Consider the following 26,656-nt stretch of genomic DNA (forward strand, 5'->3'; position numbering starts at 1 on the left):
ATGGCTGCAAGTGCTGCTACATTCCCTCATTCTTTCAATCACTGCCTTTATTCTCAAATATTGGAGGAAAATTCAGTCTCAACCATGGCCTCCATTTGTGAGATTTCTTCATATGAGGATTTTGTGAATGAAGAGAAAAGTAAAATATTAGTGATTGGAGCCACTGGTTATATTGGTCACTTTGTTGCACTTGCAGCTGTAAATGTAGGCCATTCTACCTATGCTCTCATTAGACCCATCACTGCCCATGATTTTGCCAAAGAAAAGTGCCTCCATGAATTGAAAGATTCTGGTGTTAACATTGTCTATGTATGTCACTAGCTCTATTCATAACTAAGATTTTGTGGTAGATATGTATGGCATAGTTGTAAAGTGTGTGTACTTGTTTAAAATATTGATTTTACAGACTGTAGATTGTTTTGATTGGTCATATAGGTTTAGAATATATGATTAAGCTTTGCTTGTTTGTTCATGGTAACTACTATTGCAGCTATTTGCTAAATTGTTAGATAGTGGTCATCTCACAAATAATCATGTTTGACTATCTTGTTGTGAAGTTGGGTATTTAGAAATTATGTTAAGAAGGGGTGTTCGATCAGTGATCTCCTTATCAATGAGTCTAATTTGGTTGGGATCATGAGCTATTTTATAGTTGTAAAAATTTGTGTTGTAATGGGTTTTATTAATGTCTACATGTTCTGTAATGGGTCTTATTAATGTGCATGTATATTATAATGGGTGTTCTGCATGGAGATTTAAGTGATCATAATTCAATGGTAAAGGCCATGCAAGGCATTGATATTGTTATTTCAATTGTGGGTGGTAGTCAACTTACAGATCAGCTTAAGATTGTAGACGCCATTAAAGAAATTGGCACTATTAAGGTCAGAACATAGGACCTTAACATTATTACCATGAATGCTTGTTAACTGTAATAGACTTAAGAATTGTTGAACTTTGATGCAGAGGTTTCTTCCTTCGGAATTTGGGCATGATATAGACAGAGCCAATCCAGTAGAAATAGGGCTAAGCTTTTACAAAGAAAAGAGAGTTGTTAGGAGGGCAATTGAGGCATCCAACATTCCATACACTTGCATCTGCTGCAATTCTATTGCTGGGTGGCCTTAATTTTATGATACCCATCCCTCTGAGCTTGCTCCTCCCCAAGATCAGTTTGAAATCTATGGAAATGGAAACATCAAGGGTGAGATTTTAAATAATGTCATATTAGTAAATGAAGGAATCTTCACTAATCTAGATTGTAGAGTCCAAGTTCAACTATTGAATTGTTAATATTGAATATGAAAATCCACTACTGTTATTATATTCTATTGACCTATTTATAATTGATGAGCTAAATAAGGGAGTCCTAGCATTTCCCATCACATTATATTAAAAATTTGATACAATTCTTCATTTACTAATACTTACAACTCTTGCTTGAAGTTTCAGAAAACCACCAGAGCCGAGCTTGTGTGTCCCGTGCTTTTCTAGTCTTGCCTTTGTTGCCTTTGATGTGTCAGGCAATCTATGAAAAGTTTGAAATATGTTAGATAGTATAAATATAGAGGTTAATTAGTACATAATTAGATTCTCAAAAGTATCACATACCTTTCTGTACTCTCCATTAGTGTAATATTATTTTTCTTGTCAGCTTTATACTTTCCATCCAAAATCAGAGCTTGCCACTCAGCCTCAGGAACATAGGGCGGGCGCTCGTACCTGGGGTTATCCCATAAATTTTTCCTGTATTGGTCCCTAATATACTTCAAACATAAACTAGCTTTTTCAAGGAGCTTGTTTCTCTCGAATGCACGAGGTCCAAAGAGTTGGGTCATGCTCTCTGTAAGATCATCCTTCAACGGTTTGCGTTGGTTATTCCACCTTTTAAGTAAAAAAAAACATGTTAGACTCATAAATGAAGTGAAGCTACCTTTAATATAGTTCAAGAAATTGATGAAAAGGAAAACTATTATAGCAATGATATGAAATCAAAATAGTGGTTCGGGGTTTTAGTTAGGATATGATGTTCCACCAGGTACGCATGGTGGGCCCGAATATTCGCAAACACTCATCACCAAGTTTTCTCCCAAAAAGATCATTCCCTACAAAACAATCATGGGATCATTAGTCGATGAAGAGTGATCAAAAACCAAATTACTATTATATCACTATAGAATAATAATAACTTTAAAGTACCTGGAACTTTGGCTACTTTTAATGGAATGCCTTCATTGTCGCTAACGATCAATATGAAATCCTTCACTATTCCTGTACTAGGAACATAGGAACATCCAGGAAATGATGCTGTAGCTCCTATTGCAAAAAGTTTCATAAGTTTCATAAGTCTTTGTCACGAAGTATAAAAAAACAAATGATAATTGATGTTAAAAAGTTGTAAAAAAAACTGTTTGTTGCTGTCATAAGAGAGAAAAAGAGGGATTTGTGTACCAGCAGATGGTGCAACAGTCGATGCTTGTAAGCCGTGTGTTGCTGACTCAGTAGTCAGAAAGAGATTTGTGGTTGTCCTGGATGGAGGCGACGTCATCATAGGATTCAATTGATGTGAAGCTGAAGAATAAAATTGTTAGAGCATGCATAAATATAGAACGCGTGGACTAGCATGGACAAGATTGTTAGAGCATTAAAAAAAAGGATTGTTCGAGCATGTATTGTCAATGATTATGATCATTCCTATATATATTCAGTGGAAAACAGAAGTGGGGAATGGAACATGCGATCTACCTAAACCACTTGCACCACCCTCATCATGGGAACGAGGCTCGAAATCACGCAAAAACCTCTGTAAAGATAATGCATCCATATTTTAATTAATACATAAAAGAGCATAACATAAAAACCATTATTGAACTCTTGTTATAATAAAAAAATTCATTAATACTTACTTTTAAGGTTTTAGAGGTGTGCATCAATTCAGCTCCCCTTTCTCTTATTTCCTGAGTAGTAGGCTTTATGGTTGCCAAACGTAAAATTTCTCTGCAAATTTTCTTTAGCAACTTTTTAGTCGAACCGATCGGATCATCGGTGTTTGCTAAATCAATATAAAAAGGGTCCTCCTCAGGGTGGGGCTACTGATTAGGGACTGCAGGTTCCTTTCCCTCCCTCCAATCACTAGCCCTCTGTGACAACAATAGTATTAGTATTATCAAAATTACTCTAAAACAATGAAGAAAACAACATTAAAAAAATAACATTTTGCTTCTATCTAGTTTGCACAATTACAATGAGTTTTACCTGCTCATGTGTAGATGAGTCAGGAACATCGCCAACATCCCCTCCGAGCGGTTGCTCCATATTGTGCCCTTGTGTCAAAGATCAAGTATAAAAATGTTAGCCAAAAATTTATTGACTAAATGGTATGTTGGAGTCATTGATTAGAAGTTGGTTTAATAGTATGTACCACCCCCATGATAGTAGCCTCGTTTGTATCTATGCGGTTCAAATTGTAATCAATAAGAAGCTCTTCCCCTACACGTATTGATTTTATCACATAGATGAATACATGATTTCCCTCGCGTGCCTCAAATATGCAATTGGGTTGCTTTATAGTTGACCCAGGTCGTGTACTATTTATAAAACCCACAATATTCCCTATTGCTTTTGGCCTTCCATCAATGTATATAGCCACACTTTTACTTTGATTATTGTCTTGCTATTGTATATAATTTTCCGAGAGGGCATACCTACGCATACTATTTTTATATTGAACAATATGCATCCAACTTTTGTAATCGTAACATGGTCCAACATACTCCATCAATTTAGAAACTTTGTTGTAAGACATCTGTATGCCGTCCATAGAAAATAGGCCCAAACCATGTAGTGATGATGGTGCTATGCGATATATCCTCTTGTTAACACAAAAATTAGTGTTTATTGGAGGAAGTTCCTTGGGTACCCAATGTTTCTGTAGATGTTGGTACCTCAAGGGCACCTCGATGTCGCCTTCCATCTCATCATCATAAGAACATGACCTCCCTTGAGCAAGGAAAAATTTCATGCGTTTATTGAATTTTCTTCTAGTCCTTTGACCTCTAGTTAATCTCCCTGTTCTAGATAAACTGCACGTCTCACTTTCCTCTTCCATTCTTATATTTCCCTCACTCGAGGAAGACACTTCTGACAAATACCTATTCACTGGTACCTAAAAATGGGAGAGATCTTAGAAGACATCAATCTTACTATTGATAAGTGTATTAAATAGACTATTTATAAGGAGTATTGACTTATACCTGTCGATCCATGAGACTGTGCGGGATGCTCCTGAAAGGGGTTTAGTTTCCTGCAAATGTAATTCAATTATCGTGAGCATAATCACATCATAATCATAATCACATCTATCATTATAATCACATAAAAATTGAAAACATTAAAAGGTACACAATAAAACACTTAAATCAGGCTCACATTATAAGCCTACTAGGGAAGTAGGCTTAGTGAAGGGCTAAAACTGGGTTTTTGTATCAACTGATGAGTTGAGGGCTTAGTCACCTTGGGGACATGCTATTTGAAGTTTTTTGATGTGTGTGGAGGTGGGGGAAACACCTAGTTAAGGTGATGTCAAGTTTGGCGCCTATTGAGGCATTGTGAGCATTTGATAGTTTGTTGATTAGATTGCTTGGATGAATCTATTGGATGGATTGAGGGACATTCATGGGATTATTCCAAAGATGTAGAACCTAAGGTGGCAAAAGGATTTGGTGTGCACTCTGATAGGTTATGGAGTTGGAGGGATCTTATGAAGATGCTTGGTTGGTGTTGTGAGAACACTATGGAAGTCCCTCTTGTTATGAATGATTGCAAGTCCACCTAGGGTCTTTGTATCACCTACAGAGGCAAAATTATTAACCAAAAAATTGGGTAAGCACTTATATTATGTTTTCCCTATGAATTTTATTCTAGGTACAACTCCCTTTTATAGATATTTAATGAATTCCATTTTCTAAACTAAACACTTACAAATGCTTTTAACTTGAAAGAAAATAAGGCTCAATACATTCACGCATCAATATGTGTTTTAAATAGTTTTATTTAATTAATTTATATTAATAGCTAATTTAGATTAGTAGTATTCTATTTGTAGTTGAAACTTGTAGCTTTTAAATAGATAATGAATAAACTATGTAACCATATATATAAGACAAACATATTTCTATCAAGAAATGAATATTAAATAGATTAAGGATTGATGGCATACCTCTAAATTCCACCATCATCATCCTCGTTGTCATCATCATCATCATCATCATCATCATCATCATCATCATCCTCATCATCATCATCAATGTCGTCATCATCATCATCCTCGCCATCATCGTCGTCATCGTTGTCATCATCATCATCATCATCAACATCATAATCAACATCAACATCATCTTCATCATCATCATCAGTAGCAGCATCATCGTCATCATCATCTTCTTCTTCTTCATGAAAATTTGTGTCAGGAACATCATCCAATAACTGTCGATCGTGATCACCATCTACATCATCTTCTACTTCTTCGACATCTTCTTCTTCCATCGCATTATAATTTATTAGCCTTCCTCTCCGTTCATGTCTAACAAAAAATGACCAACCCAGTTTATGTGGAACATCTGAGTAAAATACCTGCTCACATTGGCTTGGAAGAACATAAGGCTCATCCCCAACTGGCTCAAATGACCTTGTATTAACCATTGTAAATCCATTATCATGTTCAATAACAGTTCTATTAGGATCATTTGGATTAAGTCGTAGCCTGTACCATTTGACAATGAAGAGTACTAATTTGAAGGAACTAAAGTCACACTCAAGTATCTCATCCAAAATGCCATAGTATCAATTTTCAAACTCTTGAGGATGTAAGTCATTTCTAGATGAAATATTAGTCACTTGAAAGACTGCAGTTATTCCTGAATCACAAGTTTTCTTCATGTCATCCAACACTTTGACGTGAAATTTTTGACCATTATAAAACATAGCCTTGTGGTGTTTAACCTGCAATAATATGTGAAACATATCAAAATTATTGCATCGTGAGTTGATAAACATATGGGTGATTAATAAATTTGTATGTACCTGGAAATCTCTTAACCACATGCTAAATCTATTTCCCTTTGTGTAACATTGGAATCTCCATTACGATGAGCTTCTTTAACCAATGAAGATACACCTTCCCATGTTAATGTGCGACCAGAATGTTGACATCGTTCAATCCATACCATCATCCAATCAAGATTGTTTGCAATATACAAATGTAGCGCATCCCACTCTCGAGCACATGTACAAAAAAAAAATAGACAGCTTACAACCGATTTATTTTGAAGATTAAGAAATAATTTATTACAATAAAATCTTATAATTTATTACCTCTCAGTTTCCTCAATGTACCTTTCCCCATCAAGTACTCCCCTTCTAATTTTTTAAAAGGCTCGATATCCCAAATGCGATCTACATGGATATTTGATGCAAACTTAGGAAGATATTCAGTAATGTACACCATAGTTTGGTATACCATATATCCCTCTACCATAGAACCCTCAGGATGTGCTCTTTGTCAAACCAAAGCCTTCAAAGATTTCAAATGCCTCTCAACCATCCACATTGACCTAGTGTGTACAGGTCCACACAATTCAATCTCCTCAACTAGGTGCACGAGGTAGTGTTCTTGTGCATTGAAAAAAGTTGGAGGTAGACACTTTTGCATTTCACACGGTAAATGAGGAATTCTTTTCTTCCAATAGTTTATATCTTCTTTATGGATTTCTTTAGATGACAACCACCTACATTAAGAGATTCAAGTCACAAAAAAATATAGATATGAGACTTTACAAAATAAAATACAATAGATTACATAGCAAGAAAAAAAAATCGCGAATATAATAAATATATACAACAAATTGAATAGATATTACTACTTACCTCATATATTTTCCAAGATCGTATATCACTTGTTTGATGTTATTGTTGAAGTGCTCTAGGAGAGATAGAGGAAGCACGTACTGTAGTAATTATAAACCAATCATTTCATTGTTTTCTAACATAACATAATGAACAATACACATAGTTTATGAATATATTGTAAATACATAAGAACATAACTTACCTTGACAAAAGTATGCCAATCATGCATTTTGAGCCTTGGCCCAAATTTACTTTTTTTTGATATGAGATTGTTTATGTTTGCAACAAATCCTGTGGGGAATCGAATTTTTCGTATGACTTCTTTTATGGCATCACTTTGCTGCTTCGTTAATAACCATGGAAGGGCACTTATATTAATCTGATCTCTGTTGCTATTTGAGTGAATGAAATTCTTCAATGCATGATTGGATTCATGTATGTCATTACAAATTTTGACAATTTTTTCTTTGTTGCGCCTTCCATCCAATATTTTCCACAATGTCTCTGTTATATTCTTTCCAATATGCATAGTATCAAACAAATGCACAATTTTTAAGTGCTCGTAGTAGGGAAACCTACTAAATTGTCTAGGATAGCTTTTTAGTCCCTTTAGAAGGTTGTCAGTATTGCCTTGATGACCTTCACGACCATCAATTACACAATTAGTCAACAAAAATCACAATAGAAATATATAAATTACAAACATAAACCATTAGGTGGAACGACATTACCTCGACGATTAATTCTATTATATTCCAACTTCCATAAGCGAGGTGTCATTCTTCGTGGCTTTGATGTAGTCTCTTCTTTCCCATTGAAAAGATGTTTTTCTATACTTCGATACTTATGATTCCTATGGAGGAAGTGTCTACACTCATCAAACACCTACTTTCCTAAATTTTTTGAATAATGAGATTTCATCTTTGGACCACAAACTGGACATGCAAATTTTCCCTTTGTTTGAAGACCTAGAAGATAATGATATAATTGGATTATTAAATATGTTGATTTTTATAATTAGAATTATTGTGCGCAACTTGAATTCACTATAACATACCACAAAAATGTGTTAGCCCTGGGGCATCATGTATTGCCCATGCAAGTATTGCATGGAATTGAAATTGTCTTTGTCCTATTGGTCTAGACACATCATACATAGTGATACCGTTCCATAACTCCACCAACTCGTTGATAAGAGGCTCAATATATACATTCATATCTTTTACTTGATATTTACCTACTTGAATGAACAGTAACATTACATAATTATTGTGATCGTTTTACTGCAAGATTTGTAAGTACATGTAAATTAATAACTATCAAATGATAAGATACCTGGAACAATCATTGCCAACATAATGTGCTCCCTCTTTATTAACATCCATGGAGGAATGTTATTGTTGATAACAAAAACAGGCCACACTGAGTAAACAAATCTCATCTCTCCAAATGGATTGACACCGTCTACTGCCAATGAAAGCCTGAGATTACAAGGTTCTTCTTTGAAGTGTTGCCACTTTTCTTCTATGTGCATAAATGCCGAACCATCCACAGGGATTCGAATAATGTCATCTCGACTTCTATTGTGTGCATGATAATCCATAAATTGAGCCAAGCTACTACACCTGAATAATTGTTGCATCTGTGGAATAATGGGGATGTAACGAAGAAACTTTTGAGGCACCTTTTTTGTTAGTCGATCTATTTGATATCTACTCATATGACATATAGGGCATTGTGTTGCAAATTCATGTTCTTTATAATATATAATATGATCATTGCGACAAGCATGTATTGCTTCATACTCCATTCTAATATCTTTCATAATAGCAGTTAATTCTCGATATGAGCGAGGTAGAATATTTGATGATGGTAACAAAAACTTGCCTATCAATCTACAACAAAAAATATAAGTTGTTAATATAAACAATATTAGTGGTACATTATTCACCCTTTGTTAACTATAAAGACATATATGACATACCTTAATATACGTGACATTGTTATGTTGGATAAACCATTCATAACCTTCAAGTTCAACAACAACAATACAACAGAGAGAAGAGTTGTTTGGGAGTCTTTGTATAGGGGCTTATATGCCTTCTGAAGTAGAGGTACATTGAGGCTATCATCATCATCATGATCAGATACGCTTGGACTAGATGTGTTATGGATCAATGCATTTATACCATCCTCTTCAATTGTGTTTTCTGGCACATGATCGTCATCTTCCATGGGATCATTATCTTCACCTTTGATATTTGCACCTCCATGTTCCTCCACTTCGAAAACCATATTCTTCGGATTGTTGTGGTTCATATCATGTACTTCCTTGGGAAGATCAACCTATATAAAATTGATTAACATAAATAAACATGATCATCAACTCATCATCAAATGATTTCATATGTATATAAATTGTTAAAATGATATAATGAACGACTTACTAGTGGATGATAGTCATCCCCCCCTTCAATGTGACCATTCTCCCTACAATGTCTCTTAACTGTTTTGATTAGCAGTCTTCTACAGTTTAAGCCCTTACAAATATTGCAAGGACAATAATATTTTCCATCACCTTTTCTTTTCAAGTTAGACCACAATCTAGCGATTGTCTCCCTGTTTTGTTCTTCACTTATATTATCTGACATGATCGTTCTTTGCAGGAAGCAAAAATTAGGCTATGAAAGCTTTGGTCTACAACTTTCAAAAACTAAGCAAAACTATCGAAAGTACACAAATCTTCTTAGACCTAGCTAAATACTTTAATATTTTAAAAATACTTTCTTTAACTTTATTCCTAAGATTATTTGTAAAACTTTGACCAACCGCCTGAAGGTCTTATTTCAAGAGACCTTACTTCATTAAGCCACTAAAAGCAATTTCAAAACATATAAGCTAAAAGTCTAGTTAAAATATACATTAGAATAAAAAAAAAACAATTTTCATACCCGAGCGTGCGGCTATAACTCATGCAACAACCTTCTTGCTTAGCTATAGAAGCTCTCCAGCAATCAAATTATACAAACTACAAGGCCTAACAAAAATTTCAAAACATATAAGCTAAAAGTCTAGTTAAAATATACATTAGATTAGATTCAACAATAGCAAGCAATGTTGTTTAGAATTAGATTCAAAAAACCTTAGCAGTGTAAATAGCCATCTCCTCTAAATTAGACTCCAGACACGAGGGGGCATTCACATACTCTTCCCCTAAAGGTATCCTGAAGAACAAAAGCCACTATTCTGAGTTTGTGAATTGCGCCTCGAGATGAATGAAGCTTAAAAGGAATGAAAATTGTTTTCATACATTTAAATCAGGATGTAATATTTATTCCTAAATATATACCTTGTAAGCACTTAAAATTGCTGTTATATGTGTTGCAGGAAAAGAAGAAGTTTATACTTATGTGTATAGATGCACTTCCTATATGTGATCCAAAGCTTGAATGTTATCAAGTGTGTCCAATGATGGGGAGAGACCTCCGTGCAAGTAGAAGATTTGCAATGAAACAAAAGAAAAGAAAATTTTTGTATAGTAAGAACAAGTTTTTTGTGCTACACAGGGTACCAACAAAATAGTGTATAATATCTATTTCTTTACCTGGCTTTCAATTCAGCATGAGAGCCTTTAATAGAAAAGTCAAGTTGATAACATATTTAACAAGAGCTGCAGGGTAGCATAGTTCTTGCGTAAGTCCAAGAAAATGTGTGAGGATTGACATAGATTTGCATAAGTCCAAGAAGATGTGTGAGCATTGACATAGATTTTGTGAACATTTTCTATGTAATGAAGATTTTACTGCAAATGGAATGAACCTAGGGGTCGATTGGTAAACTGATTATTTGTATCAAATGGTGTATAACCTTTATCTTCCAATATCCAATGGCTCCTTATAGGCGTTAATACAAAGAAGCCAACTGTCAAAAACTGTGGCAATGATAAACATTTTGAAAAATAAAATTGTATTAGGTATAAATAAAAAATAGTGAAGAATGGTGTAGACTTGTAGCCAGAAGATAACACAGTGAAAATTGATGAGCTCTTTGTTATCACCCACCTCAAAGAAACGTGCATATCAACTCCAAGTGTCAAATGTCAGCTGTAAGTGCAACAATGCAAGTTTTCATCTGTATAACTTGTTTTTCTGCTACATCCTGCTTTAACATAAATAGATTCAAAAGGAAGCATTGTCAACTTAAGAAAAATAGTAAAAATATACAGATGGATAAATGATGCATTTTTTTGGTATATTGTTAACTAGTTGAGCAATAACAGAAGCTATGCTGACTGCTTGAAACTTTTTGTATGGCTTTTCCTGCCCCTGTGAAGAAGATGAAAAAATGCCATAGATAGTAATCAAAAGGAATTAAGCCTACTAACAACAGCATGATTTGTATTGATAGAAAAAACCACAAATCTATACATTTAAAGAATGACTTGAGTGATCTTTCAAACAATTTGAAAATGAGCTCTGAATAAATACTTTTAACCATATTTCCTTTTATTATGCTATGTCTCCCTACAAGAAAAATAAATAGATCTACAAGAAAAATATTACACATGCTCATCTACATGCCAAACTAAACATGCAATTAAACAAGTGTTACACCATTTGTAGAAATGGGAAGCTCAGGAGCACCCTCTGCGAGAATGATAGGCCCAACACTTTGGTACTTGCTCCCTCATGCCAAAACGTGCTAGCAAGCACAACAACCTAAACACTGATTTTTTGATTTTCGCCTCTTCTCTTTCATGGCCAAATGCTACTCAACGAGTGTTATTGAAACTAAATTTGTGCAGAACATCATACAAATTTATAGATACTCTTTTGTTGTAGACATTAGAGAGGATGAAAATGAGGTGACTTGAAATCTCTCACCATCTTGGGCTCAAAATTGCAAAGGCATATGGTATTGATTTCATAGTTGGCAACCTTCCTCTCTTAAAGTGATACCTTTATTAACCTGGCTCTGAAAAATGTTTGCTAGGTCTGAATATATAATTAGATCACTTATTAGAATTCCCAATCTGAAGAGATAGAATCATTTATGAATCTTGATAATCCATCTCTTGTGATCAGTCATCTTATTTAGTGCAATCAAGAGGCATATGAGGGGCGGTTGTAACTGTTCAACTACATGTCTCCTTGAGGAGACACATAGGCATAAACTTAATTAGCCAACAAATCTAAAGGTTATTGATTATGATTAGTCACCAAAAAAATTATCAAGAGACCCTATGGTCATCGTCATGATTATTTGCTAAGCCAATTTCAACATCAAAGCCTCTAATATGAATATAGAGGATCATAACTAGATCCCATATGATTATCATTCAATCCATCTTGATTAGGGATATACTACCCGATCCAAGAGATAGATATAATGTGATTGTTCATATTTTCATACTTAGTTTAATAATGACAATATCAACTCAATGCAAGGATGCCAATCAACTCACTGCCATCACTGCTAATGCTTCTAAATTAGCACAAGTGCTCTATATTATGTTTTTGGTACTAAGTTAAATGAGAAAGAGAAAAGAGCATGATTAGTTGTCACATATTATTTGGCCAACTCAGTGCCAAAAATACAACCTGTAATGTGAAGTGAGGAGCTGCAATAGAGTGCAATTGGAGGAATCTGTGGGTTTGGGTGTCCAAAAATGAGCCCCACTTTGATTTTTCTTAAATTAAAGTGAAAATAAATCATAATATGGCCCTTCTAAACTCTAATTCAACCAATAATGGTTGCCTAAAGTCATTTGATGGTCATTCATTCATCTCTCAAACATTTTTAACTATTTTAGCTTTGTTCTAGAGATGTAGCATTTTTCTTCGAAAGTGAATGCTCTGGATGACTAAGACCTGCATCAAAGACTTTGAAATTGTTGGGGAAGGCAGATTTAATGGGAAAATGATTTTTTATCAAGTTTTAATTAAAGTATTTCAAGAAGTTTTAAATACTATTTTTATACATAGTGTACATATTAAGGGGTTATAATGTCATTTTTTTTCAATTAAATTTTTTGCAGTAATATCTTGTGTTTTATTTTCCATTTTAGGTTCATTCTTGAGAGTTAGACAAAATCGCTAGAAGAGGAAGTGAAAGCTCTAGTTCAGCTGATGGGGCAAACCCTTTTAAAATTGATGCACATTCGTTGCTTTGTCATTACAAAACAATGATTAAGGAAGTCCCTGATGGTAGGGGTTATATTTGGTGATCTAACCATTGCAACATACAACATTCAATCTCATACAATCAAGTGAAACCTCACTTCATTCCTAGTAATGGAAAAGGAATGACACCTCCTGAGTGGAAAGATGCGCAATATGCTAGAGAATAAGACGAAGCTGATAGGAGAAGCAATAGAGGAAAGGCATTGACTACCCCATCCCATGCGTAGTGAGGCTCGGGGAGACCTCCTAGTGGCTTGGTGAAATCTATTGACCCACATCATTTCTTGCCAATGCCACCACCTTCCAAACCACAATTTGTTCCACAAAAAAGAGGCACATTGGATATGGCCTTCAAAAATTGTGATGATGCTAATACTAAAACAACGTGAGTTAAAACATCGACATTGGATAGGAGATAATGTAATCTAACCTTGCTGATGCGGGTCTCTGCCCGACCCTCTGAATGCCTCGAGTTCGCCTCAATGCCCCTCTCAATGCTACTGAAGTGATCTCCCACGCGCGTGCCTTTCCTTTCAAAAGAACCCTGTGTCGCGTGATTTCATTGAAATGAGGGTTTTTGGCTTTTTTTTTCTCTTATATCCCACTGGCATCGCAATTGTGACGCCTACAGTCACAATTGCGACGGAATCGGGCTAAAATTGAAAAAAAAAGCCAAAAACACATTATCTTTTCTTGCCATTGCAAATTAACATCGCAAATTGACCCCTAATGTATTAGTGATTGATTATGAAAATGTCTACAAAAGGGTGGAATGGAGTTTCACTATGATGATGTTGCAAGCCCTCCATCCAATATTAAATGTCAAATGGTGTCCTCTCTTATGATTGGTGTCAAGGTTTTAGTAAAGAAATTAATGGGGTTAGATCATAATTTTTAGGACTCTCTAGATCAATTATGAAAGGGTGTCCTCTTGCATCCTCTTTATTTTTTATTGTTGAACATTGACTCATTACATTATCTCCTTAGAGATAACTAGTTGTCTCTAAAAGTTAGAGGATCTACTCTCCAAATAATTAATAATTATCTAATGTTCATAGTTTGTTGATAATATATTTGTATTCTTTTTAAGCTAGAAGAGTGCAACACAAGTAATTTAATGATCAAATTGGACCTCTTTTCTTTGTATTGGGTAGTAATATTTATGTCTCTACATCTATCTTATAGGGGCTAAATATTGAGTCCCCTAACCTTGTGTAGTAAATATGGTATTGGATGGAGATTTCATAATTAAGTGGTTAGGTACCTAGGGATTCCATCTTTATTAAACCCTAACATATAAATGAAATGTGTCTTTATATCAACAAGAAAATCTTTGGAAAACTCAACAACTGGAACTCTAATTATCTCACTTTGGTTGGTGGAATTCAAGTATGTTAAAAGATTCTCTCCTTGAATATTGGGTGTAAGTTTGTCTTCTTCCTGCTCATTTTATTTAAATCAATTTGGTCTTCTATATAAATCTATTAGGACCATTTTGTGGATAGCCAAGGGATTACTTTGGCAATAAAATGGATAGCCAAAGCTTCATAAGGTAATGAATTATGGATTATGATTAGAATTAGGATTATTATATGGTTAGGGATAGGGTTCACATGTAAATTAGTTCATTGGCTGACATGATCTACACTTATAGTTTGCAAGAAGGTTTTCAACTTGGTGCCATACTCTATTTTTGAGATCTTCTGAAATTGCTTTTGTAAGAGATGTTTATCTCAATACCTGTATATGTACATAATATGATGGTGCTTCTCCATACATATATACTCAATATGCTTTAGAAATTATATGTAGCTTCTTATATTTTCACCTTTACATCTTTTCCCCCTTTCTACTGTAAATGCCAAAGGTGAATTTTACATGGTTATTCCAAAATGTGACAAGAAGTCAGAACATACCTTTAGAATTAGTGCCATTATCTTGTCCCAGTTTTCTTGGAACATCTTGTTTGTGTGCGATGTAATCTAAACTTCTGTTGATAATTCTATCATCTGATCAACAATGGAGAAATTGTTAGCATGTGCTCTATAACATGAGTATTTTCAACACCTTTCTAGAGAATATTTTTTATTAGCCAACTACTTTTTGTAGAACTTCATATGACCAGGTTTACAACAATAATGCATGAGTTAAGTTTTAGATTTTGATTCTTTGAAGAATCATGAAGTTTTTCGTATCCTTTCTATATAGTAGAATTGTCCCCTCATTCCCAAAAGCCCCAAAATTCCCCTCATCCCTAGGTGACTTAGTTAATGGGGATGCCTATTTTAAGTGTTGAGATTTGTACTTGTGTCACACAAGGTTTTTCTCTTTGTTCTTCTCCCTATTCTATTATGTTTGTAATATGGTCATATGATTGCATAGAAGGTTGACTCCTTTGAATGCTCTATGACAAGAGCATTTTTGACACCTTTCCAAGAACAATTTTTGATCAGCCAACTGCTTTTTGTAGAATTTCATATGATCTACTTTACAACAATAATGTCATGTGATAGATTTTAGATTCTTTGAAGAATTGTGAAGTTTGTTATATCCTTTCTATATAGCATAATTGTCTTTGCCTTTGTCCTTGGTAGTTAATGTTTTTTCATGTTGGATGTGTCATTGTTGATAGAAAACTACTTATGTTAAAAAGCAGATAATAGTTAGGATTCAAACTACAATCATAAATATTTTTTAATCAATTCATAATTCTATCTCTAAGCTTTCATTAGATAATTGTAACCTTAACTCTCGTCTTAGGACCATAATAAATATCTAATATAGGTAAATATAATTGTAACTAAAACCATAATCCTAGGTAAGTTCCCTAACATTAAAGGATCGCAATCGTTATAATAATCTTAAGCTTAGCCATCATGAAAACTGTTAACATAACAAAATTGTAAACCATAACCTTGTCATAATCTTAACTTTGTTTCATCCTGAGACATGAACATGTATAATCCATAATGAGTTCATACTTAAAAATTTAGTATTTAATGTTTAATTTGACTTAAGTGTTTAACTTTATTTATTTAATTGATATGATTTTAATAAAGATATGTGCATTTATATAGATCTAGTTGATAAATTTTAGATTTAAATTTTATTAAATAGTAATTTTTTCATACATGTATTATGTTGTAATATATTTTTGATGTGTTTTATGTTTTATGTTGTTTAAATATATATGCAGATTATATTTGATAGACCCACCGCCACCCCCTCCCCCTCCGATACCCCCACCTCCGCCACCTCCATCTCCATGTCCACATCCACCCCCACCCACCATGAATGAGCTCTGCGAGACCATGAGGCGTAACATCAACAACCTCATGAGTGATATAGAGGCTATCTGACGTGCGAGGCACCCCCCCCCTCACCTACTACATCTTGGAGATAGCATGCAAGGCGTGGTTGACTCCATTCATCATTTTGATTTAGACATCAGTTCATTTAGATCATGGAGGGAAGGCATGCATGCCTTCTACTCTGATGGCTTATCATACAAATAGGTTTATAACCTACATATAGGTAAAGGAAATTTTCAACATTATTTTGTAAACCCTAAGATGGGTGAACCAATTAGTGAGAAGAAGCCTCGCATTTCCATTAGGTGGTGTACACATCCACGTATAGCAGTACATTTTTGGGAGTGGTGGTGGATGGTATTTGACCATCCACCACATGCTAATCATGAGGTGCCCATGTACTTCCTTGGGAATTTATGGGCTGAGTTTGAGTTGGGTTTGAAACCCAACTATTTTAATATGAAAGCATTTTAGGGGGTTGGTAGAGGGATGCCTCAGGATAGGCCTGGGGAAAACTTGAGTGATAGAATGAGAAACTGCAGGCGAGCTAAGTCCCTTCTACCTCTTCCTACGCCTGTTGTGCCTGCTCCTCACCATCATCATGCAATTTCATCTACTTTTACCCATTTGAGTGCCCTTTTGGGCAATTTAGTACATCAGTGGATGTAGGTGGTACATGCTCCTCCACTTGGACATGTTTGTACTAGTTGTGGAGGCATATGCACAGGCCCCCAGAGTGATCCTGGTGCAACATACGATGGCCATTATGCTGAGGGTGCAGATTTTGATGATGATGTATATCCTACCCGCGGTGATGGTAGTGACGAGATAGATGTGTCATCATTTGTTGACCTCATGCAGCAGGGAGAGCCTGGAGAGAGTCAAGAGCAGCAGGTAATTTAATTTTAATTTCAATATAAATATAAAGTGCACATAATTATTTACTTTCTACATATATGTGTAATTGTATTAACTATAATAATTTGTACTTTTCAAATAATAGAGGATGGATGACACTGTTCCTGCTAGGAGGCAGTATAGTCTTTTTCTGAGACCTACAGATGTTGGCGTCCCTTATACAGTATGCACTTTGAATTACACTGTAAAAATTTACATTCAAATTCAAATTTAATAACATGTGCTCATATGTTCTTTTTATTTGATTTTGTAGGGATTTTCTGCATCTACACATACTGATGTTAGTACAAGTCCTACTCCAGTTACCACTGAGGCACAGCCTCAAATACATGCGGTATGAACTTTTGACTGAAGACAAATAATTTGTATTATTTTTATGTATGTAAATTATTATTAACTTATAATTTGAACAATTTTGACTCACATGTATATATATTTTATGTGTTTTGATTTTACGAACAGGAGCATGGATATCATACTCATCCATATAGGCCTCGGTATAGTCTATTTTTGACTCCATCTTATGATTATCATGCTAGCATACCTGTAGACACATCTGTGACATTGTCTACCACTCAGGTATGATATATACATTATATATACATGTTTAATTTATAGTGTATAAAAAATGTAGTGTACAAATTATGTACTTTGTAATTATATTCATGTATATTTAATTTTGACTAAACGTTTATGTATCCATAATTTTAGGACTATGTCACCACGAGTGTTGCTGAGAGCATAGGACTTAGCTAGATGGAGGTACCTACATCATCATTTGAGGTCAGTGTTGTGATTTATGTACATAATGTATAGTTCATTATGCTCTAAAATAAAATTTTAAAAATGTATGTATTGTAAATTACAAGACCTCACCACTGCTGCATTTGGTAGTTTTGACAGTGCGCCTCCTCCCGTTGCTGAGGGACACCCATCTCATGTAGTATAATTTATTTTATTATGTAGTGAATATTCAATTTATTTTCAAGCTAGATTTTGAGACCCATTTCAATTAAGAAAGTACATGATGAGACGTGCCTCTTGTTACACAAGGTGATACATCTACCTCACAGGGTGCCCGACATGACGAGATGACTCATATTACACATGATGATCCATCTGAGTCCTCTTCGCGTGGAGCAAAGATGACATTTGATCAGATAGATTAGGTCTTGTTGGCACCTATAGATTGTGTTTTTATGATGTATATATATATTATTTATGATGTATGTACACTTTGTGTTAGGATAGTTAAAACTGTATGTTAGACCATGTATTTTTTCACTTCATAGATCATGTTATGATGTATGTTAGACCATGTACTATTTTTTTACATTTTTTTATCATACTTGTGTATGTAGTACATATATTACTATGTTTCACCATGTTTTAAGTATATTCAAACCATTTTCTTTATTCTGACATATTTTATTCATGAACATATGACACATTTTGTAAGTATATATGCAAGATGAACAATAATTTTAACTATCTATAGAGCATTATTGGATAAATATCACATCGAATTTATGCATTGAGATAATTCATACAAGTAAAATTGACCTACTCGATTAAAAAATGTATTGATAACGTACCTAACAATGTATCATAAGTGATAATCTTAATGTGTTGTTTGGTAATGTAAGACTCATTATCACCTAATAAGACCTATTATAACAGACATAATGACTTATTAGGACTCCCATGTCCCCTTAAGACACACATGTATGGATAATGTACCTAACAATGTACATCATAAGTGATCTTAATGTGTTGTTTGGTAATGAAAGATATAATCAATACAATGAATACAATGAGTAATGATCTTTAAATTATCATGTGCAAGTGACTTGTTTTTAATATTACAATAAATATTAATTTGAAACTTCAAACAAACATTAATTTAAACATGCTTGAATGTAAAATTAATAGAACAAAATAGGAGGTCATTACTTAAATTGACAATTAATTTATAATAGTTTATCAAGTGCACATACCTTTAACTTTCAAATAGAAGTAAACTCTCATTTTTAAATTAGTTTGTACAACATATTTCACAATATATGTAAGAAAATGTTAATGATATATTTATAGTTCACTAAACTCATTTGAAACATAAAATTGGTTGAACGCATCTCTTCAAATGAAGTCCTGTAAAATAAAAATGTAAAACAAAAACACACATGTTAATAAACACATAAATTAATATTCAAGGTATCTGAACTATGTAAATATATATGTGTAATTTGTATGTACTTACTATATGAAATTGCACAAGATGTTGATGTTCGATCCACTTTAACATTTACATTTGCATAAATTTTAATTGAGACCTGAATAAGAGGTATATAAGTTCTCTAAATTGGTATTGACAACACAAACATACATGTAATTAAATTATATAAGTACATATATATAAAAATAATACAATAATGAAAAAACTTACATGTGTTTGATTTAAATGTAGTCATCCCACTGTACCATCTGCATCCTCTCTCTTTTGCAATGCATCTATGATTGTCTTGTGCTCGTCCATTGAAATTGTCCATAATACCTTATTGGCAGGTCTCCCTTTGTATCTTTCTAATTTGATATTTTTTGCCACAACCAAATGAGAATAGTGTAAAATCTTCTTTTTGGTTTGGTAGTCTTCAAATGTTGGCAAACCATTTCTTCTTGTTAGGTATCTACGTAGCCAGGTGCCAGCTACAACAACAGACCCGTTTGGATACTCAAAACCATCATCGTCTACTTGATGACATGTCATTTTTTTCTTAGGTTCCACAAATCTAGCTAGCCAATACTCAAGCTATTCATCATTATCACTAGGTGCAATAACAGCATAAACATGTCCTACAAGATAAGATAAAGTATAGAAACACTTTAATCACTTGTGTACATATGCAAATTATATAAATTGAACGATGAGATTGCAAAAAAATCTAATTAAATTGTGCATACCTGGTTCTATGAGGTTTGAAATACGATCATAGTCTTCTGATGCAAAAGTAACATTTTGGCCTTCATTTACTATATCATCTTCAAAATGCGTGTCAGTAGGTGCTAATGATCTTTGTTGCCAATCTTCAACCCATTCTGTATTCTCACATTCTTCCCATTCACCTGCAAGACAAAATTGACAAAAACAAGCAAGCTCCCTAATCCATATAGTCCAAGTGTTAGAATCTGAACTCCTAAATGAATGCCATTTAGCTAAACCACTAATTGTATCACAATCATATCTTGAAGGGATATTGTTTTCTTCAACTAGGTAGAATAAATGTTTGATTGTAGAGTTTTGACTTGATCCTATGTATAAATATTTGTTACACCATTCGACAATCTCATGTGCATTTTTGAATTTAACTCTTTCCTCAAATTTTAATTTCTATTTACTAAGGGCTGTCTTCACACATGCACCAGCACCATCATGTTCTCCTTTACCATGTCTAGCCTCAAAAAAACTCCACACATGTTGGATGCTAGTTTGCTTATGTGTCCTACTCAACCAATAGAAAATTCTAGCATTCTTGAATTGTCCTATACAATTATCTGACCATATCCAATGTTGTGTCATTTGAATTTGTCTCTCCTTTAAATTATCATAAAAGACCTTGAAAAAACATTGGACAAACTCAGATGAATGGAGTTTATTATCACTTAAATAAAAATGGTACTCTCTCAATATTTTTCAATCCTCCTCTGTACTATCAGGTGCATGCCTATAAACTATATAAACATAAATTGTTACTTGCACTGAATTGTAATATTGTGGTTGTACCTCTTCTTGCGGTGCAAGCATGTAGTTCTCTACAAAGTCAACAACTGAAAGTATAGTACCAATTGGAAATGTATTCTTACATATGCAAAATTGTCCATCAAGCCATCTAGAATATTGAGAGTGTTTAACATATTTTGGTATGATCACACTCTTAAACTCATCCATAAATGCATGACAACTAACTTTATCTGTAACTAGATCACACCTTCTTCCAAACTTCCCATCCTTCAATGGATATTCAATAGTTTTGAATCTTTTTACCTCAACTAATTTTTGTCTAAAAGTAGTCAAAGCATTTTCATGCAAACATTCATCTAACAAAGAAAGATTGCCGCACATATCACATGTACTAGAAAGACATGCATTGAAAAGAAAGCATTGATCATTAGGTGGCTTACAAAACAAACCTGATATGAAATCTTTTATAGTTTGAGGTGGTAATTTTATACCACATTCTTGCAACATTTCTTTACTATGCATGGTACCATGTATAGATTGAAATACATCATAATGGTAATGAAATTGAATATGAGTTTTACAACAACATGTGATTCTTTCCTTGTTAATCTTTACATACCATGGTTTACACTTTTCAAAAGATCTTTGACTAATGGTAATATTTAATACCTTACCATCTACAAATTTTTTAAACAATTCAATTTGAGTCATGTCCAAAAGGTGTTTAGGATGTAGATCACGTATTTTTGACCCAATTCTCAATTTAAGAACATCTCTTGAATTAGGTGATACTCTTGTATTATCATGCCAAAAATTTTCAATCAAACTTTTGATTTCACTAGTAAGTTTCATATCACATCTCGGGAGTCTACCACTAGAAGTCCATAAAATATTTGCTGGATCACATTCAAAGTTAACCCTTCTCTTTACAACTCTTTCTAAAGTCTTACGATTCATATTAAGATATCCAATTATGTTGGTAATCAATCTTTTGTCAGATGTTGATTTGTTAACTAAAGCTGTTGTTATTGCTCATCGTGCTGCATTCTTATCTTTAGACCAACTTCTCTTTCTAATAACATCAAATGCACTAGCAACAATGGATATAACTTGTTTTAAAGACTCATTTTTATTCTTGGGTTTTGCATACATTCCCAACCTTCTCATTACTTTTTTCATTTTAGACATTTTAATTAGTTGCAACATTAGCTGACATTGAAACCCAAATTTCTTATTATAAAAAAAATGCCTATACAATCTATAGCATGTGTCCTAATTTGTCTCCATGAAAGCAATCCCTCAAGATTATCTAACACATTATTAGGAATATGAAAATTATGTTCAGACACTTTACTATCATCGTGACATGTTTGTTTAGTAGTTGGTGTTTCTATGTCTACATTCATGCAATTTTTATTTTCAGATACTTTACTATTTTCACTGTTATTTGGGATTTGAATATCATTTTCAAATTTTCTTGGCATTTCTTTTGGGGCAAGAATTTCAATTGGAGTGTTTTGTGCATGATTGTTTGACAATTGCTTCTCATGAAGAAAATCTAAATCATTTAAATCATAACCTGCTTCCAAAAAATCACCAATTTCATCACGAGAGAAAATTTGAGGGTTTGGAGACACACCTGTATTGAATGCATAATTAGAATGTGCACCTGAATTTTCTTGTACTGGGTTCTCTTCTTTGACTTCTTCATCCATCGTGGTATCTTCAATGTCTTTCTCCTTTGAAACATTGTTCAAGTCTCAAATTCTCTGTCTTCTCTCTCGTTGACATTGTGCTTCATTCTCTTTATTTGCTACAATCTCCTCATCTATCAGAACTCTTGCTTTCTTCTTTCTTCATTGTTTTGATCCCATGTTTGCACCAGTTTTGAATTTGAATTAGTAGCCTGCAAATTGTATAAGAGGACAAGAAAATAGAATAAGTGTGACGAAATTCAGTGTTGCAGGTCAAAACTGTTGTTCAATCATTTCAATCATTGAAATTGGGTCAGTGGGGCAGCTTTTGGGACCCAACAGGTACATCAAAAATGGGTACCGAATTTCTTAAAAATTGGGCACCCGATTGTTTTAAAAATTGGGTACCCAATTTTTAAAACAATCAGGTGCCCGATTTTAAAAAAGTCGATATAATGGTTTAAAGAAATCGGGCACCCGATTTGTGAATTACAAATCGAGTGCCCAATTCGTGAGACATGAGCGAGAATTTGGCATGGCTCCTGACTTTTGCATGGGGTTTTGCCTTGGGGAAAGGCATGGCATAGGCTTGGTCCCATCAAGCCATGCCTTTGTGCTCCTTTTTTTTCTAAGGCATTTAATCAATAATTTCTAGTATTGTCGTAATTTTTTTATAGTCATTCCTATTGAATTTTTTGACGAGACAAAAACCCATTATAGGTCTTGCTGTTCTGATTTCAAAAATGTAAATTTTATAGTGTTATTAGTTTATTTTCTATTTTTTCATTATTTATTAATCAAAACTATCTCCTAAACGTTAAAAAGTGACATTCACTAAAACTTTAATAACCTTTTTATTTTATAATTTTTCTTAAATTAATTTATATGTCATCAATCTACATACAATTCTTTTGATGTTAAAAAAAAAAAATTTGAAAAAAGTGAGATTTTGATCAAATTATGTGGTTCGTACACAAGAGGTTTTAAAATTTACCTATATAGCAAATTAATAATTAATAATAAAAAAATTATTCAATAAAAAATTAAGAAAAAATATTGTCATCAATCTTAGGTGTATTAGGTAACTCCCTTTAAAAGGATTTGCAAAAATTCATTTATTTGTGTCAAATTATGGTGTCCATACACGAGCATGGTATGGTTCTAAAACAAGTATTTTGAAAAAGTGGTTTTTAAAGATCCATACCAAAAAAAAATCTATCATATGGGTGCACAAATAAATTACATATTCAAAAACTAGATTCCGAACACTAAAAATTTTATTTCTGGAGTTTTTTAATATTCAATCTCTAAATACCTCAAATTTTGACATCAATTGACAAAAAAATTCAAAAACAGGAAAAACACTTGCACTTTTTGGCCAAAAGTGAGACCCAACTTCTTGCACTGACCCATATAATATTTTTGTCCCTAATCCTATCCTTGTTAACTCAATAGATTCAATGGTATTGACCCTAATTGGGAAGTTTCTTGAGCCTCATCCAAATATTGAAGCCATGTATAACTTTGTAAAGAGATAGTGGCATTTGATTGGTCATGTAGATATTGCAACCCTTCCTAGGGGTTTTTTGTCTTTTGAGTTTACTAACAAGGCTGACTGTAACTATGTCCTCTATGGAGGACCCTAGATGTTTGATAAGATGGCTTTATCCTTCTGAAAGTGGTCACCAAAATGAAACTATAATGAGTCTTTCTTCTCGGCTATCCTAGTTTGGGTATGGTTTCCTAATCTTTCCTTAGAATTTTGGAATTTGGAAGTTCTAAAAGGCTTAGCAAGCTGCTTTAGGGAACTCCTTTCTATTGACCTGAGTACCTCAACTAATATAGACTCCTCATTCCTAGGGTTTGTGTGAATATAGGGAAAATGGAGAATCTCCCCTCAGTAGTTGAGATTAACTCAAAAGAAGGTATTTTGAAAAATGAAGTGAAGTTTGAATATCTCTCTCTTTCTCTTGTTTATCTATAATAAAATAGGCCATTGGGCTAAAAATTTCACAAATAAGAAGAAGAAATCGATTCAACAGGGAGCCCCTTCGTCCTTAGCTCTCCCTTCCTCTGTACCATTCTCTAAAAAGGTTTAGACATAGAAACCATCAACTTAACAAAAGGTTGATATAAACAAGCAAGCAAGACAGAAGCAAGGACCCCAGTGACAATCAGGAGGATATAATCTCCCAGCTCGAGTAGAAGGTCCAAAGGCTGGATTCCATCCACTAGGTTTTGACTAAATAGATTGTGGATACCCTCCATACCTTGAATGAAAAAATTGTTAATCTGGGGGACTATCTGACCAATGTCAGTCTTGGGGGGAACGTGGAACAAAGTACAGAGAACAGAACCAGCCGAGAGGATCCTTAGAAAGAGACTGAAATCTAGGAAAGCCAGGGGGACCAGATGCATTTTCCCCTCACGACCCAGGTGGAGGAGGCCATCCAGAAGGAAAGCGACGCTGCAGAAATCCTGTAGGCAATGGAGATGAAGGGACACTAGTCTACCCGCCAGGCTCTGTTCCTGGCCTTTGTTTCCCTGGATTCGAGCCTTTTTGTTTCTGGCCTTTTGAGGCTATTTTTGTTTTTTCTGACTTTTATGCTTTAAGTTGTTTAATCCTGTAAAATTTTGGGTTTCAGGATCCCTGTAAAACCTATTTTCCTAATAAAAAAAAAAAGGTTGATAAACAAGATGTAGGATTTGAGCAAAAGCGCATAACAAATCCACAAAGTCCAAGAAAACTTGCATGCAAAAAACTTGTCACAGAGAAGAAAAAGAAAAGAAGAGGCAAGGGTTTGATCTGAAAAACTTAGATGAAGAAGAAAAATATTATTCAACGGATTCAATAAATTTACAAAGAGATCAATCCTTATAAAAGAGATCAAAACTTGAAAAGGGTAACCTAAAGCCTAAAAAAGCTAGGGTTGCACAATATAATTAACAAAATATTAATTATATGTACTTACAAGATAGCTTAAGCAAGCTAGAGTAATAGGAACCTTAATTAATTAAATCAAAGTGATTTAATTAATAAGTGAAAAAAACTAAGTACTCCAACACCCCCCCTTAAGCGAAGCTTAGGAGGAAAGCTAACCTAGCATAGCTATGAAAGCAGAAAAGTGGGTCTCGGCAACAAGGCCTGATCAGGTACCCAATACAAGTAAATCTTTGTAAACTAGAGAAATAGAGAAAACCACATGGAAAAAACCCTACTCCAAAAAGAGATAGCAAAGAATGTTCCTGAAGATAGGAACAAAGAGAGATCACAAAGAGAACCACTGAAGCATGAAAAGCTGCAAAACTTTGTCGAAAAAGCTAATCTATAGAACCTCCATGGAAATAGAAGGCATGAACCGAGTGTGTCTATATGGTAGATGATCCATCTCACCGAAATAAATAAGTAGCCAGCCACTGCAATCGCCTAATATGTAGGATCAGGTACTAAATACATATCTTGCACTAATGAACCATCGAACCAAGGAAGTCTAGAACAACAATAAAACCCCCCCTTAATATAGACAAGGTGAGATGACAGACAACTAAAAAGGTGGGCCAAAATGTAGTGCCTGGCCCTGGTTCACATTTTGCTAACATTGTTGAACTCTTTTAAGAGCTAGTTTTATGTTGATGGTTAGCAGTATTGTTATGAGATTATCAGATATGTGCTATGGATTCATTTGATATATGATGAGATTACTTGGTACTTTACATTTCCTATATGCATGATGATTATTATAGTGTTTGCAATTATTGATGGTGATTAGTTAGATGATTTATTATCATATGTGTTTTCTTATGGATACTTACCCCATACTTGCATGTGTATGGTGTGTGTGTGTTTGCTTTTGTATGGCGTGTCTGATGTGGTTAAGGAAGGTAGTCGTAGTCACCTGCTAGTCA

At 34.0% G+C, this 26,656-nt stretch overlaps 1 pseudogene; it reads left to right on the forward strand.

Moving 5' to 3' along the window:
- On the forward strand, positions 1-25,380 carry LOC149538249 (leucoanthocyanidin reductase-like; annotated as a pseudogene).
- Positions 25,381-26,656: the final 1,276 nt, after the last annotated feature.

The sequence above is a fragment of the Cupressus sempervirens genome, chromosome 9, assembly GCF_028749045.1.
Source record: "Cupressus sempervirens isolate cs-2001-9-10 chromosome 9, ASM2874904v1, whole genome shotgun sequence".
NCBI lineage: Eukaryota > Viridiplantae > Streptophyta > Pinopsida > Cupressales > Cupressaceae > Cupressus > Cupressus sempervirens.